The sequence below is a fragment of the Apus apus genome, chromosome Z (genome assembly GCF_020740795.1).
Source record: "Apus apus isolate bApuApu2 chromosome Z, bApuApu2.pri.cur, whole genome shotgun sequence".
Classification (NCBI taxonomy): Eukaryota; Metazoa; Chordata; class Aves; order Apodiformes; family Apodidae; genus Apus; species Apus apus.
Window position 1 is genome coordinate 73,740,021 of NC_067312.1, and position 18,350 is coordinate 73,758,370.

At 40.3% G+C, this 18,350-nt stretch overlaps 1 long non-coding RNA gene across 2 annotated transcripts in view; it reads right to left on the reverse strand.

Moving 5' to 3' along the window:
* LOC127395921 (uncharacterized) overlaps positions 1 to 18,350 on the reverse strand; it is a 109,883-nt gene that overhangs the window by 57,926 nt on the left and 33,607 nt on the right. Inside the window, exon 3 of one of the 2 annotated variants that reach the window (XR_007891875.1) lies at positions 5,832 to 5,927. This is a non-coding gene — a long non-coding RNA (uncharacterized LOC127395921). Of the gene's footprint in view, positions 1 to 4,558; positions 5,928 to 18,350 lie in introns of those variants that run through there. The other variant, XR_007891874.1, reaches the window with a different exon arrangement.

The following is an 18,350-nucleotide window of genomic DNA, read 5'->3' on the forward strand; positions in this document are numbered from 1 at the left end:
CAAAGGGTTGTGCCCAAGGTGGTGTCATTTTTTCTCACAGGCACTAGAGAAGTTAGTAGAGTTTATACAGCCCAGAGTGCAAGAGTGTATAGCAGAGGAGAGAACAAACAAGAAATAATAAAATTATATATACATGTAATATCTAATATAAATAAATTATTTGCAAATTGTCTTATATCATCTCCAACATACTAGTTATTTAGTTACTGATAAATAACTGTAATAATTATTTCTAAAATAATTATTTCTAAATCAATAGCTTTATTCAGCTACATAAGTAACATGAGATGTTTCTTGTCTATGACCAGGTTAATGCTACCTTTGGAATGAGGCTTTTAACATTCATGACCATGAATCAAAACTTTTTGTATTGTGTTTGGTAATATTTGTTTACTATTTTCTGCTGTAGTGGCTTTTTCCTCCAGTAAACGACTTTCTCAGAGTACTCATACACAGAAGAGCAGAGCCCACTAAAGCGAATCACTCAAAAATATAAACAAGCATTTCTTGACTAGAGGTGAGGCATTTGCCAGCCTCTCATGCAGAAGGGAGGTAACAGCTGTAGGCACTGGAAGTCACCTCTGATGATTTCAGCAGCTTACAAACAAAGAGATAATTCTTTTTTGGGTTAGTTTCAGTTTCTTCATCAGGTAGGTTCTCTACTTGGACTGACTGACCTCCTCTGGGATTGTTGCTGTTAGTTTTGGGAGGCTCAGCCTTCCAAGTCACTTTCATCCTACCTTATGTTGTTGGTGACAGCAGGTAGAAGCAATGTTTAAGTTTTAACTGTCAAAATCTGATCCTTGATTATATATGTACAAATATTCATCCAGATGGATACAATTTCACATGTAACTGTTGTAAACAACGAAATGCATTTTCTCTGTTTCTGAAATTTGCAGAAAAAATGAATTTGTATTGCATAATGGATTAGAAAAAACACTGCATAGAAACAAACTATTATTTTGGTACAAGTAGCTGCTAACATTTTGCTAAAGGCAGCAGCAGGTATTCTTAGTCACAAAATGCTGCTGTTTCCATATAACGATGCATAAAAGGTAGCCTGGTATTAGCCTGGATTCACAATGGACCTTTTACACTTCCTCTCTCCTTTTTCAGAAGTTCAAACTGGTGATGGCTAAGCTATCAACAAAAAACTTGGTGCCATGATAGTGGGGATGCTAAATGGATGTGGAATTAGTAAACGTTTCTCAAGGACTCTCTTACTGCTTTAGCTTTATGATGTATCTTGAGCATGATACATAAGCAACTGTGTGATAAAAGTATTTGAGAATGAGCTAATAATGAAAACAGCAGCTCTGGAAATTAGAGCCAGTCTTGCAGTCTTCAGACAGAGCTCTCCAAGGGTATTCTTCCTGCCACATGCTTTAAAATGCACTGTATTGTTGTCTCCTAGGTTTATTTCCATACATACATATATATATTTATAGCTCTCCCACTGTGGCAAAAGGAGCTATATGGCAACACAAGCTTTAAAAAGTAGATTTATGAAAGCACACTTAGGTGCCATTCAGAAAACAAAAACTCTGCTCTCATTTCTTTTCCACTGTGCTCAGAAGAAGTCCACTCACTTTATGGCCCTTATACCTCAGTATGATACTCCCTTCACAGGTAGCCAACGAATGCCCACTTTGGAAATAAAATTGCCATAGGGTGAATCCTTGTAGGGGCTCCAAGACCACCCCGGCTCCAAGCACAGAGTCCAGCAACCCCCACCCAGTGTTTCACTGCTGTCTTTGCTGCTTAACTTGGTAGCAAAGAACGTCTCTCCCTCTAAAGCTGCTCACCTGCAGGAAAGTGTCTGACCTCAGTTACTGGTTACTCCATTGGCTCAAATGAAAGGAAACTGTTCTACAGCTTTGAAGATCTTACCTTCAGACTCCTCTGATTGAACAAGTGAGAAAACCAGTATTGTGACAGAGTCAGAATGGCTTCAAAAGACGCTTTAATTCTTACACTTCCAAACTTTCTAAAGCTTGACTGCACAATTCTCTTCTAATGAAACTTTTGGTATATTGACTCACAGAACTCCCAAACTTACAGCCCAGAGTTGCAATTTTCCAAGGTTTCAATGCAAAGAGAAAGGCTTTTTTAATCTTTGCCATATTTTTTTTTTCTGTAAAACGATGACAAAAGGAGGGCCTGTGCAAGTAACATGTAGACCCTGAAAGAACGGTTGCACCATTTACAACTGGTAGTACTGATCAGTTAAAACTGAACAGTGTTTTTGATGTGAAAGACTGGGTAGAGAAGGTTTGGGGTAGCTGCTGATATGTATTTTACCATTTTCTTTAATCCTGGTTACTGAAACATAAGTCTTTCAGCACAGAGGAGGCCATTTCATTACAGAGCCTTTTTATTTCTTTCCATGAAGGAGCACAAAACCAGCAAGTTGTAGGTTGTAGTGGTGGTGGTTGCAGGAGAGTGGAAGATGCTACTGACAGAGCTTTGCTCAGGATCCTGACTTTTTTTTTTTTTTTAAGTAGCCTTGTTTGAGCACATTCAGCTCTCAGTACATATACCTACCATAAATTCACCACGAGACTCTGACCTATTTGGCAGAGCCAGAAGAGATGTCAGAACAAATGAGTTACGTAGATTAAGTTGGCCCAGATGCAGCCAGCCTAAATTCCACCTAAATCCTTGTGTCTGTCCTTATTATTGGCTGCTTCTGGGTCTTATTTTTGCAGAGAAAGTCAGAACTAGCTCCCACCACCATAGATGGGCAGTTACTAGGCAATGGAACTCACTCCTCACTCCTGTTCGACTTGCAAAAAAATATTCAAGATTCATTAGGTCAGAGAGAAAAACAGCCGGGAGCAGCAGCAGCTGCTCCTGTAGGTATTTTACATTATTTTTAAACATTAAAAAAATATAGTATCATATTTTTTAAAAAGCTGTTCTTCAGAAGGTGAACTGCATCAACTCCAGCCATCTTACTGATCCAAGTCCACTCAGTTGAACACGATAGTTGTCCTGTCCATACTCTTTTGCATGGGTAAGGTAACCTAGATTCTGTTGGTTAGCTTGGTAATTCTTGCTCAACAGGTAATCATAGAATCCTAGGGGTTGGAAGGGACCTCGAAAGATCATCTAGTCCAACCCCCGTAAGGTGGGACCACATCTGCCTTTAGGTGAAACTTCACCAAAGCTTTCCTTACAAACAGCTGCTTAGCTCTGCAAGGCAATTTCCATTCCTGTGTGTATCCTGTTCTTAAATTAAGGAGTTAAATACTTTCCAAGAGGCTAAATTTGTGTTTACAAGGGCATGTAGTGATAGGGTGAGGACCAATGGTCTTAAACTAGAGCTGGGCAGATTTGTAACAGCCATTAGGCAGCAGTTCTTTACTGTGAGGGCAGTGAGACACAGGAACAGGTTGCCCAGAGAGGTGGTGGAGGCCCCATGCATGGAACCATTCAGGGTCAGGCTTAATGGGGCTCTGAGCAACCTGATCTAGATAAAAAGGTTCCTCTGCACTTCAGGAGGGTTGGACTAGATGGCCTGCAAAGATCCCTCCCAACCCAACGCATTCTGGGATTCCCCAATTCCAAGGTTCCAAGATTCCAAGGTGCTATGATGAGTCACAGGGGGTTCCTGGCACCCCCACCAGAACATTACAGGGACTGGGAGGTGAGCCAGCCCAGACTGGGGGTGAGCAGAGGAATGAGCAAGGGCTGAGGTGGGAAGAGGAAGGCTTAGGGGTTGCCCATGGCAAGACAGGTGGCAGCGGGTCCTCCTTTCCCTTCCAGAGCTGGAGGACACACAGAGACAGGACTAGACCATGGCACACTCTTGTACTCAGCCGCATTTCCTGCTTGCTACGAGGACACTGACAAAGAGGTGGTCCATGGCGAGTGAGGGTGGCTGCTGCCTGTGCTTGTTGATGCTGTCCTGCCTTCCACAGCTGCAGGCCTAGATGGGTTCAGGACAAGGACCTTGTGCACTCCAGTCCTCAGCAACACTAGCCCTTAGAGGCAAAGCGGTACCAGAAGCAGCTTGGAACCTGGAGGAGATCCTGCTGCAGGAGCACAAGAAGCCATATAGAACCAGGAGGAGACCCTTTTGCAGCACCAGAAGCCAAATCGAACCTGGACGAGACCCTGCAGCAGGAACACAAGAAGCCGCCTGGAACCTGGAGGAGACCCTGCTGCAGCAGCACCAGAAGAATACTATACTCTTCAAGAAAGCAACATAAGCATTTCTTTTGCTTCTAGAATTAGAGACCACCAGAAATTCGAGGGCTATACACACATATGTATATAAACATATACATAATTATGTACATGATTACTGTGTATGAGATGGGTGTATATGTATCATGACATGTTTTGACTTGGCAGTAAGTACACAATTCAGACAATTATTACGAAATGAGGCAGCATTTGTCTTTAAGAGATGTTAAAACACCTACAAATATCACAAGTATGTTCTAGTACATAAGACATTTATTAGCATTATATTAAGTTATATGTTCATGAGTTTTGGTAATTGAAATAAATAAATGACAGACTTGTGAAAAACACCTTTTTTCAAGCTTTTTAAAATGTGTTTTATTTTTTTAATTTGTATTTTTGAAGTCAAGATTTCTTTATTATTAAGAACCTAAATTTTCAACCCCCTATTAACAGAGCTCCCACTGAAATCAGGTCAAACCTTTAAAGTAAATAGGTTTTCTGAACAATAAGGATTTGTACGTTGTTTGCAGTGTGTTTAGGGATATTTTAATGTGCTATCCGATTAATAATTTGATTGACTTGATGCAGGCTTTTCCGGGTGCATAAACGGCAGAAACATTTGAATATTTCTCCTCCCATAAAAAGGAGCAGAAACATAATGCAACTATAATATCCTTAAAATCATACAGACTTTTTCTTTCTGACATTACTAGCAGAAGCAGTGAGCATTTCATTTTGTACTACAGCCATTTTAACAACCATTAATTATCCTTTGCTATTGTCAACACAACCAATTTTTTAAATCCTCTAAAGTGAGAAACAATTAGAGAAAGTTATTACATAATAATTAATATCTTTCCAAGACCAGACTGTTATCCAAAGTGAAGAGGGCATACATAATTCATATAACCTCAAGGAAGCAGAATGATACAGATACACCTCAGACCTGGGTGTATTTCTGCTGCTTTTTAGCTATGAACACTTAAAGAAAACATTTCAAAAGATAATTCCACAGCAAGTAAATTACTTTTCATGCATATCACTTGGCAAATTATACTGGCCCTATTTATATGTGCATGTCCCTGTAGGCCTGATTCTGCCCTCACTTTATGTCAGGCTCACCCTGATACAAAAAGTTGCAACCAAAACATCATCTGGTATATACCAGGTTGAAGGAAAGAGAATTTGAATGTTTTTTTTCTAGCAAAAGTCTTCAGCCTGAGCAATATCAAAGCATATAACATTATCTGTCCTCATTCTCATTTTAAATTGTCTGACTTTTCTTTGTAAAGGATGTACAAATTAACCAAAAATGACAATGCCCTTGTATTTGCCACTAAACTGTTAGGTAAATAACTAGTTAATGTTCAAGAAGGTGCTTCATGGCAGAAGTCTGGGTTATCACTTAATAAAACATGTCCATCACATACAGAAGCGTTTGCCTTATATCCCTCAGAGAGGAATGTATGTTTAACATGCCTCATGAAGTGATGATGCCCCCAGATTTACCCACTCTCTTGGCTTTTTTATTTATGTGTTTATTTTTGTCTCCAGGCATGTGGAACTTCTGCAAGGGTTGACACTGTCAGCTGGACATACATCACTTTGTATTTCTTGCCATTCAGTGGTATTACCTCAGATTGGTAGAGAAGAACTCATGCTGGTCTAATTCCAGGAATAATTCCAAAGAGACATCTCTTGGGAAGACAGGTCACTAGCCATACACTGCTCTGAAACATAGAATTATTAAGTGCATTAGAAAAAGGTGTTTGCTGTAAAACATGCTCATTGTTCTACTTTAAATAAAACTTTAAAAGGACAAGAACTCACTTTGATTCTATGGTCAATAAACTTGTGCAGATGTGCACTCATCTGCCAAGAGCAGATGAATCATTCATTTTACAGGTAGCATGACACAGAAGTAATTACACAATAATGTTTAGGCTATTTTGCTCTCTAACACTTTTGTCATAAAAAATCATTTATATTAGAGTAAAAGAACAAGTGAAGTAGCCATATCAAGCACAAGTATACAAACAGCACTGGAAAACCCCTACATGTAACGCCAGTTCTGGTAATATCTTGTACTTGACCTTTAGTAAACTCTTTACCTCCATGTATACCTCTACGCATGTTAAAAGGGAATAAAAAGATAATTGGCTGATTGTGAGCTTTATTACTTCAGGTATACTGTTTTAAAGCCTTATGCAATAGGCATAGCTATTAGTGGACGTTCATGCAAGAAATCTCTTTTAGCAATTTATTTGCTGGGCATAAAATACACTTAGAGTATGTGTGTTTGTTTGTCCAGGGTGCCATTTTACCAGCTGAAGCCTCAAGCTACCTGTACCTAAGCAAAGAGATGAGAATTAATTCTATTTCGAGCACACAGATATGACCAATCTAGATTTTCTGGGCTACAATGATAGTCTCATTGTGCTTTGAGTTCTTATTTGAGCCCAGACTGCCTTTACAGTCTGATTTTGGTCCGAAGTAGCCTAATTGCTCTGTCACCAGAGAGCATCACACACAGGACAGTGGCTAACTCATGCCATCAGACAGCCAGGACAGGGCAGCTCAAGTCGCTGGCACAGTATTTAGTTCCACTCTCACTAGGAGAAGTTCCAAAGACACATAAAGCTTGTCTGCCTTTAGCACTACACCTAAAATATCAGTAGTCTTGCAGGCAGCCCCTGGGAAAACAGGATGGAAATTTTGGTTCAGGTATGTGGGCGCCCAGCTTCAATAATGTGTTCAACTGATGGCACCAAAACTCATTTCTGGATCTGACTGTGTCCAGCCCAGACACATGAAGCAGAATTGACATGTACTCCGAAGCACATCAGGTAAATAAAAGAAGGAGGTTACTGAAGTGCACCTACAACCTAGCTTTGGTGCTTCAATGTAAAATACTCAGATAAAATGTGAGTTTTTATATAGGAGCCACTCTACTCCAAGACAAAGTTTTAGTTTTAGTTTTTCTGTTATTTAGAAAAAGCACTGCTTCAATTTCCTCATCTGGAAATCAAGACTTATACCTTCCTCTAGAGAGAAGTTTGAGAAGCAAGCTGAAAATCTGACATAGAAAAGCCAAGAATAAATAATATCTGTACTTTCAGTGTACTGAGGACAGGTTTGTACATGAGTAGCAACTTGATTCTTTTTGTCCATTGCAGCATTTCTAACACAGGAAAGCATAAAAACATATTTATGGACAATAGATTATTCTTCCCTGATTCGTAGATACAACAGTATCATTTTTTCTCCTGTAATTTTAATTTTCCCCTCTGTAGGATGTCTCTTACAACTGCTGAAATTAGTTAGATTAGCTCCGTTTACATACTTTGAATTAGCACATGCAGAATAAAAATAATTGCTGCTAATTGTAGGCCAGCTGAGCACTAGAAAGACATACTACAAGAAAAAATAGGGTTGAGAAATACTCTTTTTAGAGTTTGGAGTAATCTGAGTGATGTGAGAGAGTACCTATTTTCCAGCATTCATTAGGTAAAATTATCAGGACATGTAACATCACACATGAATATTGCCTTAATGTAGAGTTTGTATGCTTTGTATGAATGGGTAAAAAATGCAGTTCTGATACAAACAGTGCTGAGCTATTTTATGACTGTGTTTAGCACAAGTTGCCATTCTGAACTTGTGACAAAGTTCAGACTGTCTAAAGGCAAGACAGATGGAAAGAAATTTATCATTTATAACATCCTCCATTCATAACCTCAGGATGTTCGGTGAAGCTAGGTAAAATACCTTTTTGAAAATTAAAAAAATATGCAAGTGTAATACATCCACTCCCCCAGATATTGCCATTATCTGAAGAGAATTTGGTTTGCATTTTGGAAGTATGCAAGTACATAAAGTACAAAAGCACATTTCTGTAGAAAACATTTCTCAGAAAAGCTTTGCTAACCCTTTTACAAACATACTTTTTGCTGGCGTTGCTTTGTGTGTTTGTTTGTTTTACTTTAAAAAAATGCATCACATCCAAAAACTGCAATACACATTTGGGAGCTGTTAATCCCTAGTCCTCCACCAGACTAATGTGTGTCTCTGTTAGATTCAAGTTTCCTGCCCATTGGCTCTGTCTTCCAGGTTGCGTCAGGTTGCAGCATGAGAGATGTTTGCTGCCTGTGTTTGCAGAACTGCCATGAAAATAATGTATGGTACATCCCTGATGTAGCTATTTCATAAGGTCACCTCCCCCATTTGAGTGCAATGGCATGACTACTGCACTTGAAGTTAAGCATGTGTGTTAGGCCCTGAGCCAGCAAACGTTAGCATAGGGGGAGGGAAGTGAATCCATGCAGAACCCAGATCACTTCAGCACAGGAACACAGGAACCAACCCCTGTTGGAGACTAAGTGTGGACAGGACAGGGACCTTTGAAAGCAATTAGACATTCCAGCTCTCCTTGCATAACAATCCATTAAACAAAACCAAACAACCAATTTAACAAGCAAAATAAACTGTTTTCTTAATTTCCTAGGGGTGCTATTGGAAGTAATAACAAAATAGTAAGATTTATTGCTTTACTATCTGTCACTCAAAAATGGAAAACAGCCAGCTGTACTTATATTGAAAAACAAAGGACCATGCAATAGGAGCACCCCATACTAACCTACCCTTTGGAAAACACCTTAGAAATACAGGTTATCTTGATATTTTAGTATGTTTATCCTTCTTAGGTAATCCCTGTTAGTGTATCACTCCACACAGAGCGCTTTCTGACTGCAATCCACACAAACGTGCTCCAGTATCCTACTCCTGAAAATAAATTATTATCTCATTGGAGCAAACATTTCTTCAGGCTGAGCTGTGATGGGCTTACACTGTGCAAGGGCACCGTGGTGTCACTGATGTGACAAAAAGGCCTTGTGAGAGGAATTCAACAAACAAGAACCCAATATTGCACTGCAATATGTGTGCTTAATGTTATGCATATGAGTCACCTAACTACCCTGAAGGGGATTCTTGCATGCCTAAGTATTTGCAAAATGGAAAATGACATATTGTTGATGCAAAAGGAAGGGAACTGAGTTTGTGTCTTGAACTCTTATAGCTGTGGGGCTTTTTTCCCAACTATTCACATGATCTTATTCCTACTCTTTAGTCTGATGATTTAAACTACATAACTAAGACAATTGGACTGACTTGGGTTGGTACTCTCTACCAAAAATAGACAAGAAACAAAAGAGAGAGAGAGAGGAAGAGAGAGAGAGAGAAGGAAATCAGGACCATTGAGTAGACCAGCATATATATATATAATTAAGAAATTTCAAAGCTAACCTTTTATAACTTTATATACATAAGTGTTAAGTGTATACGTATACACAGTCATATACAGACATATTAGCTGGGTATATGCAAGGTTCCAAAATACTAGAATTCCTCTCTCATGTAAAAGAGAGAAAGATACATACAAAAAAGCTTATTCCACTTACTGGCAGCATTTAAGGGATTGCTGTTTATGACATGTGTATCTGTTCTGTCTGCTACATACTGAGTGAATAAAATTTAGTTTCTAATATTTATTTCTTTAGAGTATGATAATCAATTTATCGAAAAGTCAAATTCTTATTACAACTTCAAACTTCTGAAAATACAGTCCAGTCAAACCCCAATATTTTCTCATAGATTTTCAGGCTTTTTTAAACTAAGTGTTTATAAATCTCCTTGACTAAATATGAAAACAATTTTAAAAACTTGAATAAGGCCACCTGGAAAGACTGTCTCTTATTAATCATTTTAGCTGCAAGAGCCATGTAATAGAACCTAGCAAGACAGCAATTATAAATGAGCTGGAACTGCAGCTATTAGAAATGCAAGCTTTTAATTTTTAAGGAAAAATAATTTTAAAAAATTATAATATTTTCTATACCAAAGTGAACAACTTCCCCATTTCAACGAAGAAACTAAAACAATAATTTCCAGGCTGCTTAGCAATGGGCAGTCCAATATCAGCAGGTTCAGGATGCAGTTACATGACTCATATCACCATTCCCAGAGCAAAGGGCCCATCTCCATCCTCCTGTGTGCCAACATCCTGCTACTGCTGCTGCTGCAGACACTGAGCCTCCTTCAGAGCTCATTTGTGCTCTGGCAGCAGCCTCAGGCCCTCACTGAGCTCCCTGTCTCCAGTTCACCTCTCCACACCCAGTAGCAGCCCTGATCCTGGTGAGACCTGTTCCCCAGGAGATCCACCATCTTCCACCATGGCTGCTAGAAATGGTCCCCCTTGTCCCAACAGAAGTTGGTTTTAGACATCAGCCCCTGGCATGCTTCTGCATAAGTAAACATTAAACTAAATATTTAAGAGAGCAGTCAGTTCCACTAATTTGCCAGAAATATGTCTTTGCTGAGGACAAAATCCAGGTCCTAGAACTCTGTCAGTGAAAAGGATAATATTGAATTGTACGGAAGTCGCCACTCAGTATAAATAGGCCCATCACTCTTGAGTTTTTCCTATTCACCTAGTACTTACATGAATTATAAGCTTAAAATTCATGTTTTGACTTCATGAGGATATATAGATGAAGAAAAAAAGCCAGGAATGTATGTAAAGAAAGTCAAAAGATGTTGTTGTTGTTGCTGCTGTTATCTGGCAACGTAATTGGCAATGGAGAGTGTGTGTATGCACAGGATTTTCTCTTTATGGCTATGCTTCTTTTCTTCTAAAGAAATAATAGTACTCTGTTTTAAAATAAATATCAGGAATTTGGGATAAATGGAGGAATATAATCTCACCTTCTCAATTAAGAGTTTGTAGAAAGGTATTAAGGTAGTTAGGAATGATGCAAACAGAGGCTTCTCAATTCCAAATACAAATACATCACATCTAAAACTAAGTTTACAAAGAAGTTTTAATATCCATTTTCTGTAGGCTCAAAGAAAAATAGAAACAACAGGTGACAAAGGTGTTAGGGTGCACTGTTGTACAAAATTAACTTTCAAGTGAATGTAGCAGGGCACTCCATATGCCTGTCTCAGTTCCCTTTTATGAGTCAACTGCTTTTTGTCTCTCATTTTGCAGGCTCTGGCCTGCAGTGAAAGGTTCCTATGAGAAGGGAAAAGGCAAACTCTGTGCAGGTAACAACCTTGAAAGGTCTACACAGAGGGCCAAGTGGATGTGCTTAACACCAGTTGCTCTCCAGTGCTGAAGAACACAGAGCTCAGCCCAGCCACAATAAGGCCTGAAATGGAGATAAAGTGTTGTATGCAATAAATTTTGATTATTGCAAACACACATTGTTTGTCATCCATCCTGTCCGGGACAAGCAATCCTTATTTTGTTGGTGGGTGATTTATGAGTGGGTGGATTTGGCAAAAATGTCAAAGCATGAGAACTTGAAAATAGTTTAAATTTTTAAATTATTTTTTATATAAACAAATAAATTAGGAAATTTTGTATTTTGTCACCATTTATTTAACAGTCTAAAGACACACGAGAATTCTGGTATACAAACAACTGTAAAACAATCTGGTTTCCTTTCTAGTAACAGAGGACTCTTTTGGAAAACTGTGAAGTGCTGATAATTTAAAGATGTTGACCGCAGGCTGGAGGGTCCATAAGAGTGCATAGGCCTGTTTTCAGAGACAGTACAACACAGGCCTGAGGCAAATAGCTGAAGAAAATGTAGATATCAGTGAAACAAATAAATGTCATCTCGTAAAACTGAGAGATACTTATGTCAGTTCAAATAAAAGACAAAACCAAGGCACTTCCCAGAGGAGTTGCAGAACTAGGGCTAAAACCAGGAGATGTTCTTCCCAGATATGTTTCCATGGAAGATCAGAATAACATGGGCAATGAGTGTTTTTTTTTCCTGATAAATTAAAATAGTTCTTCATTGAAGTTTCCCTTCTTGTGAGTCATTCAACCTAGGATCACTGGATGCATCACTAATACTTCTTCTGCCTTACTTTCCTCAAACACCATTTTAGAGGAAAGCAGACTCACCTCCAGATTCCATCTGTACATCAGCCTGGAAACTCTGAGGGTACTTTCAGCAGAGAGGAACAGATTACATATATATATACAGATACATTTATCTAGGAAGCGCTTTGACAGAATTTATAAAAAGGCACCTATAACACTTGAGCAAATAACTGTTAATTTGCAGATGCAGTTCAAGAACTAGCCCAGAGTGACTGCAAATACTGCTGTAGTTTCTGTCAAACAGGTTATCCATTGCTTCAGCATCCCAAGTCATATTTTTTTCAACTGAGCACTGCTAATACACACAGGGAAATTCCTGCTGTTTCCTCCACTCAAAGTGAAGCTTGAGCTGCACTCAGAAATGAGGACTTCCTCTAATTAATTTCTATTTATTAATTTACTTTAAGCTCAAGCTTTGTTTTTGGAATACAAAGCCTATTGAAAATTTCAGATTATTTTTTTTTTTCCCTATTGGAATTTCAGGATAAAAATAATCCTACTGCTGTTCTTTCTACTAAGAATAGATGATTTCTTTTTTAAGTTAGGCATTGCACTTCCAAAGCAAGTATCTTCTTTTCCTAGAGAAGTTTGCTCATACTGCAATCTGAACACAAGTTTGAGAACAGGGTAAAATGAGAGGAGAGATGCAAACACTATGGCAAAAAATGAAGTTACTGCAGTTAAATATTTAGCAAAAGTGAGTTTATCTTAGGGTTTATGATTTCAATGTTTATGAATTGCAAAATAATTCAATAACATACAAAAATATCATAGAATCATAGAATCATAGAATCCTAGGGGTTGGAAGGGACCTGGAAAGATCATCTAGTCCAACCCCCCTGCCAGAGCAGGGTCACCTAGAGTACATCACACAGGAAGGCGTCCAGGCGGGTTTTGAATGTCTCCAGCGAAGGAGACTCCACAACCTCTCTGGGCAGCCTGTTCCAGTGCTCTGTCACTCTTACAGTAAAAAAATTTTTCCTGATATTCATCTTAAACCTCCTATGCTCCAACTTGTATCCATTACCCCTTGTCCTATCACTGGTCTTCACTGAAAAAAGCTTACCTCCATCGTCTTGACACTCACCCTTTACATATTTGTAAACATTGATGAGGTCCCCCCTCAGCCTCCTCTTCTCCAAACTAAAGAGACCCAGCTCCCTCAGCCTTTCCTCATAAGGGAGATGTTCCACTCCCTTAATCATCCTTGTGGCTCTGCGCTGGACTCTTTCAAGCACTTCCCTGTCCTTCTTGAACTGAAGGGCCCAGAACTGGACACAATATTCCAGATGTGGCCTCACCAATGCAGAATAGAGGGGGAGGAGAACCTCTCTTGACCTACTAACCACACCCTTTCTAATACACCCCAGGATGCCATTGGCCTTCTTAGCCACAAGGGCACACTGCTGACTCATGGTCATCCTCCTGTCTACCATGACCCCCAGGTCCCTTTCACCTACACTGCTCTCCAGCAGGTCAGCCCCCAACCTGTACTGGTGCATGGCGTTTTTCTTCCCCAAATGCAAAACTCTACACTTGCTCTTCTTAAACTTCATCAGGTTTTTCCCCGCCCAAGTCTCCAGCCTGTCTAAGTCTCTCTGAATGGCAGCACAGCCTTCTGGTGTGTCAGCCACTCCTCCCAGCTTGGTGTCATCAGCAAACTTGCTGAGGGTACATTCTGTGCCCTCATCCAGGTCGTTGATGAAGATATTGAAAAACACCGGTCCCAGTACCAGCCCCTGAGGGACTCCACTAGTCACAGGCCTCCAACTAGATTCTGCCCCATTGACTACAACTCTCTGACTTCTTCCTTTCAACCAGTTCTTGATCCACCTCACTGCCTGATCATCAAACCCATACTTGATCAACTTATCTACAAGGATGCTGTGGGAGACGGTGTCAAATGCTTTACTGAAATCAAGATAAACCACATCTACCGCTCTACCATCATCTATCCACCTAGTAATTTCCTCATAGAAGGCTATGAGGTTAGTCAAACATGACTTGCCCTTGGTAAAACCATGTTGACTGCTCTTGATGACCCCCATCTCCTTGATATGTCTAGAGATAGTGCCAAGGACAAGTTGTTCCATCACCTTTCTAGGGCTGGAGGTGAGGCTGACCGGTCTATAGTTACCCGGGTCCTCCTTCTTGCCCTTCTTGTAGACTGGAGTGACATTTGCTATCCTCCAGTCCTCAGGCACCTCTCCTGTTACCCATGACTTACTGAAGATGATGGAGAGTGGACTAGCAATGACCTCCGCCAGCTCCCTCAGCACCCTTGGATGCATTTCATCCGGACCCATCGATTTATGGATGTCCATTATTATGCAACTGATCCCTAACCCAATCCTCATCTACTATGTCCTCACCTATCTTGACTACTTCTGGGGTTATATGAATCTGGGGCTCATGGGAAAAGCCTGCAGGAGTAAAGACAGAGGCAAAGAAGGCATTCAGCACCTCTGCCTTCTTCATATCCTCTGTCACCAGGGCACCCACCTCATTCAGCAGTGGGCCTATATTGCCTCTGGTATTAGCTTTGTTGGCTATGTATTTGAAAAAGCCCTTTCTACTGTCCTTAACCCGACTTGCAAGGTTAAGTTCCAAGGAGGCCTTAGCTTTCCTAGTTGCCTCCCTACATTCCCTGACAACATTCCTATATTCCTCCCAAGTGACCAGTCCCTCCTTCCATGATCTATAGATTTTCCTCTTCCACTTGAGTTTCCCCAGCAGTTCCTTTTTTAACCACGCTGGTCTCCTAGCTCCCTTACTAGATTTTCTACCCATTGGGACACACTGATCCTGTGCTTGCAAGAAGTATATCATCCATGTTTCTTTAATTGTTATGCCAAAAACTGGTTTTTAGCTCCTGCTAAGAAAATACTCCATGCAAATGGAAAAGAGGAGACAAAATTATGCAGATGTGGAGGGAAGCAGATGCCCAGGGCACCAAAATTAACATCATTTGTTGAAAAGAGAGGGCAGAGGCAGGTCAAATATCTAGGTCAAATAAGCTGGGACAATGTTATGGAGAAGTTTGAATACAAAGGCAAAAGGCCTGAATTTAACCAGGAAAATTTGAGAGACCTGAAACACCTTGCAGGATGTGCCCAGCACCTTGCAGAATTGCATTCAAAGACTAAATTTCCATTGCTGGTAGGACATTGTGCATGAGTGGTAACTGCACAACTAGGTTCAAAGTGTTTGGAAATGTATCTAGAAAGAGGATACAAGTATGATTGTCAGATTATTATCATTAAATATAAGCATCTGAATTAAATGAAGACAAGGAAAATGTAAGCTGAACACAAGGAAAAAAGTTCTTAATGGTGGATTATACTAGACTGTTTAAAGTTTCCCAGGGGGAAACAGTGGACTCCTGTTCTTTGCAAGACAAAACACTGAAGAATATACTTTTAGGAACAATCCCACAGTGACACAGAAAAACACCAGATAACCTATTAAGTCTTCACCATCTTTGATTTCTGTGGAATTTAAGGTCCAGAGCAGTAGAGCAGCAGTAAGAAACCACAAATGTTATTTAACAAAAAACCCTTCTCTAACAAGGTCTATGTGACCTGTGAAAATGCAGGTAAGTCTTTGCTACCTGGGTAGAAGTGGAAGCACCATAAAATGCTAATATTGGTACTTTTGCAAGCACGTGTTAATGCAGGTATCCTACTCCAGGACAAACCACAAATTGGTTTTGAAAACTCCTGGTCTTCTGAAGTAACAAACAATAGGCCATAGTAGAACATAACATAACAAGACAGCAAAATAATATTGCACACCATTTAACACAAGCATTGCATCAGGCATTTGCATGGAAGTGCAATCAAATATCTGTGATCCATCCACTGCATTAACTTTCTCAGTGCAAGACATTTTGAATGGATGGTGATCCTGAGGAAGAAGCTCTAATACAAACCCTATCTGATCATTATTAAATATATTTTTTTTGTCTTGAGTTGTTTTCCATGTAGTTTTAAAAATTAATTTCTCACAGAATACCATTTAAAATACTTCAAACATATTTATGTAATGATTAATATAAATTAAAATAGTCAGTCGTGATATAATATGAAGCAACACAGAAATCTTGGTACAAAGTCCAGTAATTGGAATAATATTTCTCCTGGATCAGCAGGTTCATAACTGGAAGTCTCAAAGTAGAGTAAAAGTGTAAAAAGTAGCACTGCTGAGCTGCATGTCATCATTTTCATTGTCCTGTCCATGAAAGGCAAGTTGCACTCTGCTTTCTAACTTCCAAAAATAAAAACCTATAGCATCCTAGGGAGAGAAGGAGTAGCTACACAGAACTATTATTACCCCCTATTTTTCAGTGGCAGGTATTTATTTTGATAACACTCTTCAGTAGAATAGGTAAGGAAGGTGAAGTAAAACTCATTTGATCCCATGCCTGCTCTTAAGATGGGGAGGGTACAGTCAACAGTCAAGACTAAAAAATTCACACAAACAGTGCAAGACCCTGTTGTGGTTTGGGCCCAACAGGACAACCAAGGAACAGCCCCATGGCCTCACTCAGCTCCCCACACACACACTCTGGGATGAGGAGGACAAAGCTCATGGGTTGAGACAAAGGACAAGGAGGGTTCTTCACCGATTAAGGTCCAGGGCAAAACACTCACCTTGGAGAAAAAATAATTTAATTTCACACTAATCAAACACCCACAGGACACAGACACACCCAGAGCAGGGCTTGCATATGTCACCCCACCCCTCCCTTCTTCCTGGGCCCAAATCCCTTTGTTTCCAGTTTCTCTCCCTCCTTCCCCCCAGCAGCACAGGGGGATGGGGATGGGGTTTAGAGTCAGTTCACAGGCTGGTGGTTCCTGCTGCTCCTTCCTCCTCAGGAGAAGGATTCCTTACAGTCCTTCCCTGCTTCCCCACGGGGTCCCTCCCATGGGACAGAGTCCTCCACCAACCTCTCCTTCATGAGTCCTTCCCACCAGGTCTGGAGCTGCTCCAGCCTGGGCTTCCCACAGAGTCATGGGCTGCTCAGGGAACAAACTCCCCTGGCTCTGGGGTCTTCCAGCACTGCATAATCAGAGTCTACAGGCAGCAAATCCTCTGGACACAAAATCCAAGTCCAGTGGCCAAGTTCACCCCTCCTGGTGCCTTCAGGGAATGTTCCACCACATTCCTCCATGAGTGCAGGGGCACAGCTGCCATCTCCCCATGGGCTGCAGGGAAACTTCTGCTTGGCCACCTTCTTCCCCTTCTTCCTCACCAACCACCAGCACTGCTCTCCCTCTCCAGCACAGCTCTTCTCCCCCAGGTGCTTCTCTGCTCAGGTGTTACGTTGATTCTTTATATGTTAATTGCTGAGGCGCATCTATTGTCCTTCAAATGGATCTTTGGCTGGGTTTGGAGCAGGGGCAGCTTCTCAGCTTCTTACCAAGCAGCTCCTGGGGCACTTCCCCCACTACCAAAAAAACCCCACCAACCCAAACCAGAACAGACCCTGATTGCTATTCCAGCTGGAAACCTTCACAATGGCACTTCGTGTGCCAGTCATCTTTCTCTGCCCTGTGCGATAATGCTTACTTCGGGATTTCCAAAATTACTGCAAAGAAAATTTCAGGGATCTTCCCTGTAAGGGGATTCAGCTGCCTTCATTGTGTGCATTGCTCTGTGCAGTGCAGCTAAAAACTGTGACTAATATAGGTACTTAATGGGACAAGTTCAGCTCTCTTCTTTAGCCAGTGAATTTCATTTTCAACACCTTTTTTTAATTAGAAGTTTGCAGGTAGCATTGCAGTTGATTTGCTGTATTCAATTTGACAAGCCTTATTTTTTCCCCTCACTGGCATTATGTTTATATTCTGTATAGTGGCCTAGGACCATTGGAAAAAAATCACTTAAAATAGAGGCCCAAAGTAAATGTTTTTAGCATACTGATTTTCTTATTGGTGTTAACTTCCCTGAAAGTTGTCACAGAAAGATTAAAGGTCTTCATTACTTTTATTTGTTTGTTTGTTCAGCATGTAGTGCAGATAACCCAGATGGAAAATAAAAAGGTGTTTACTTTTTAATGAAAGAGAAACACATAGTAACAAAAATAGGGTTTCTTGGGGTTTAAGTCCAATTTATTCTGAGACATGACTTTGATATTGAAGTCTAACTATGACAAAGCAATAAACAACATCCCAAAACTAGAGATGAGGTAGTAATA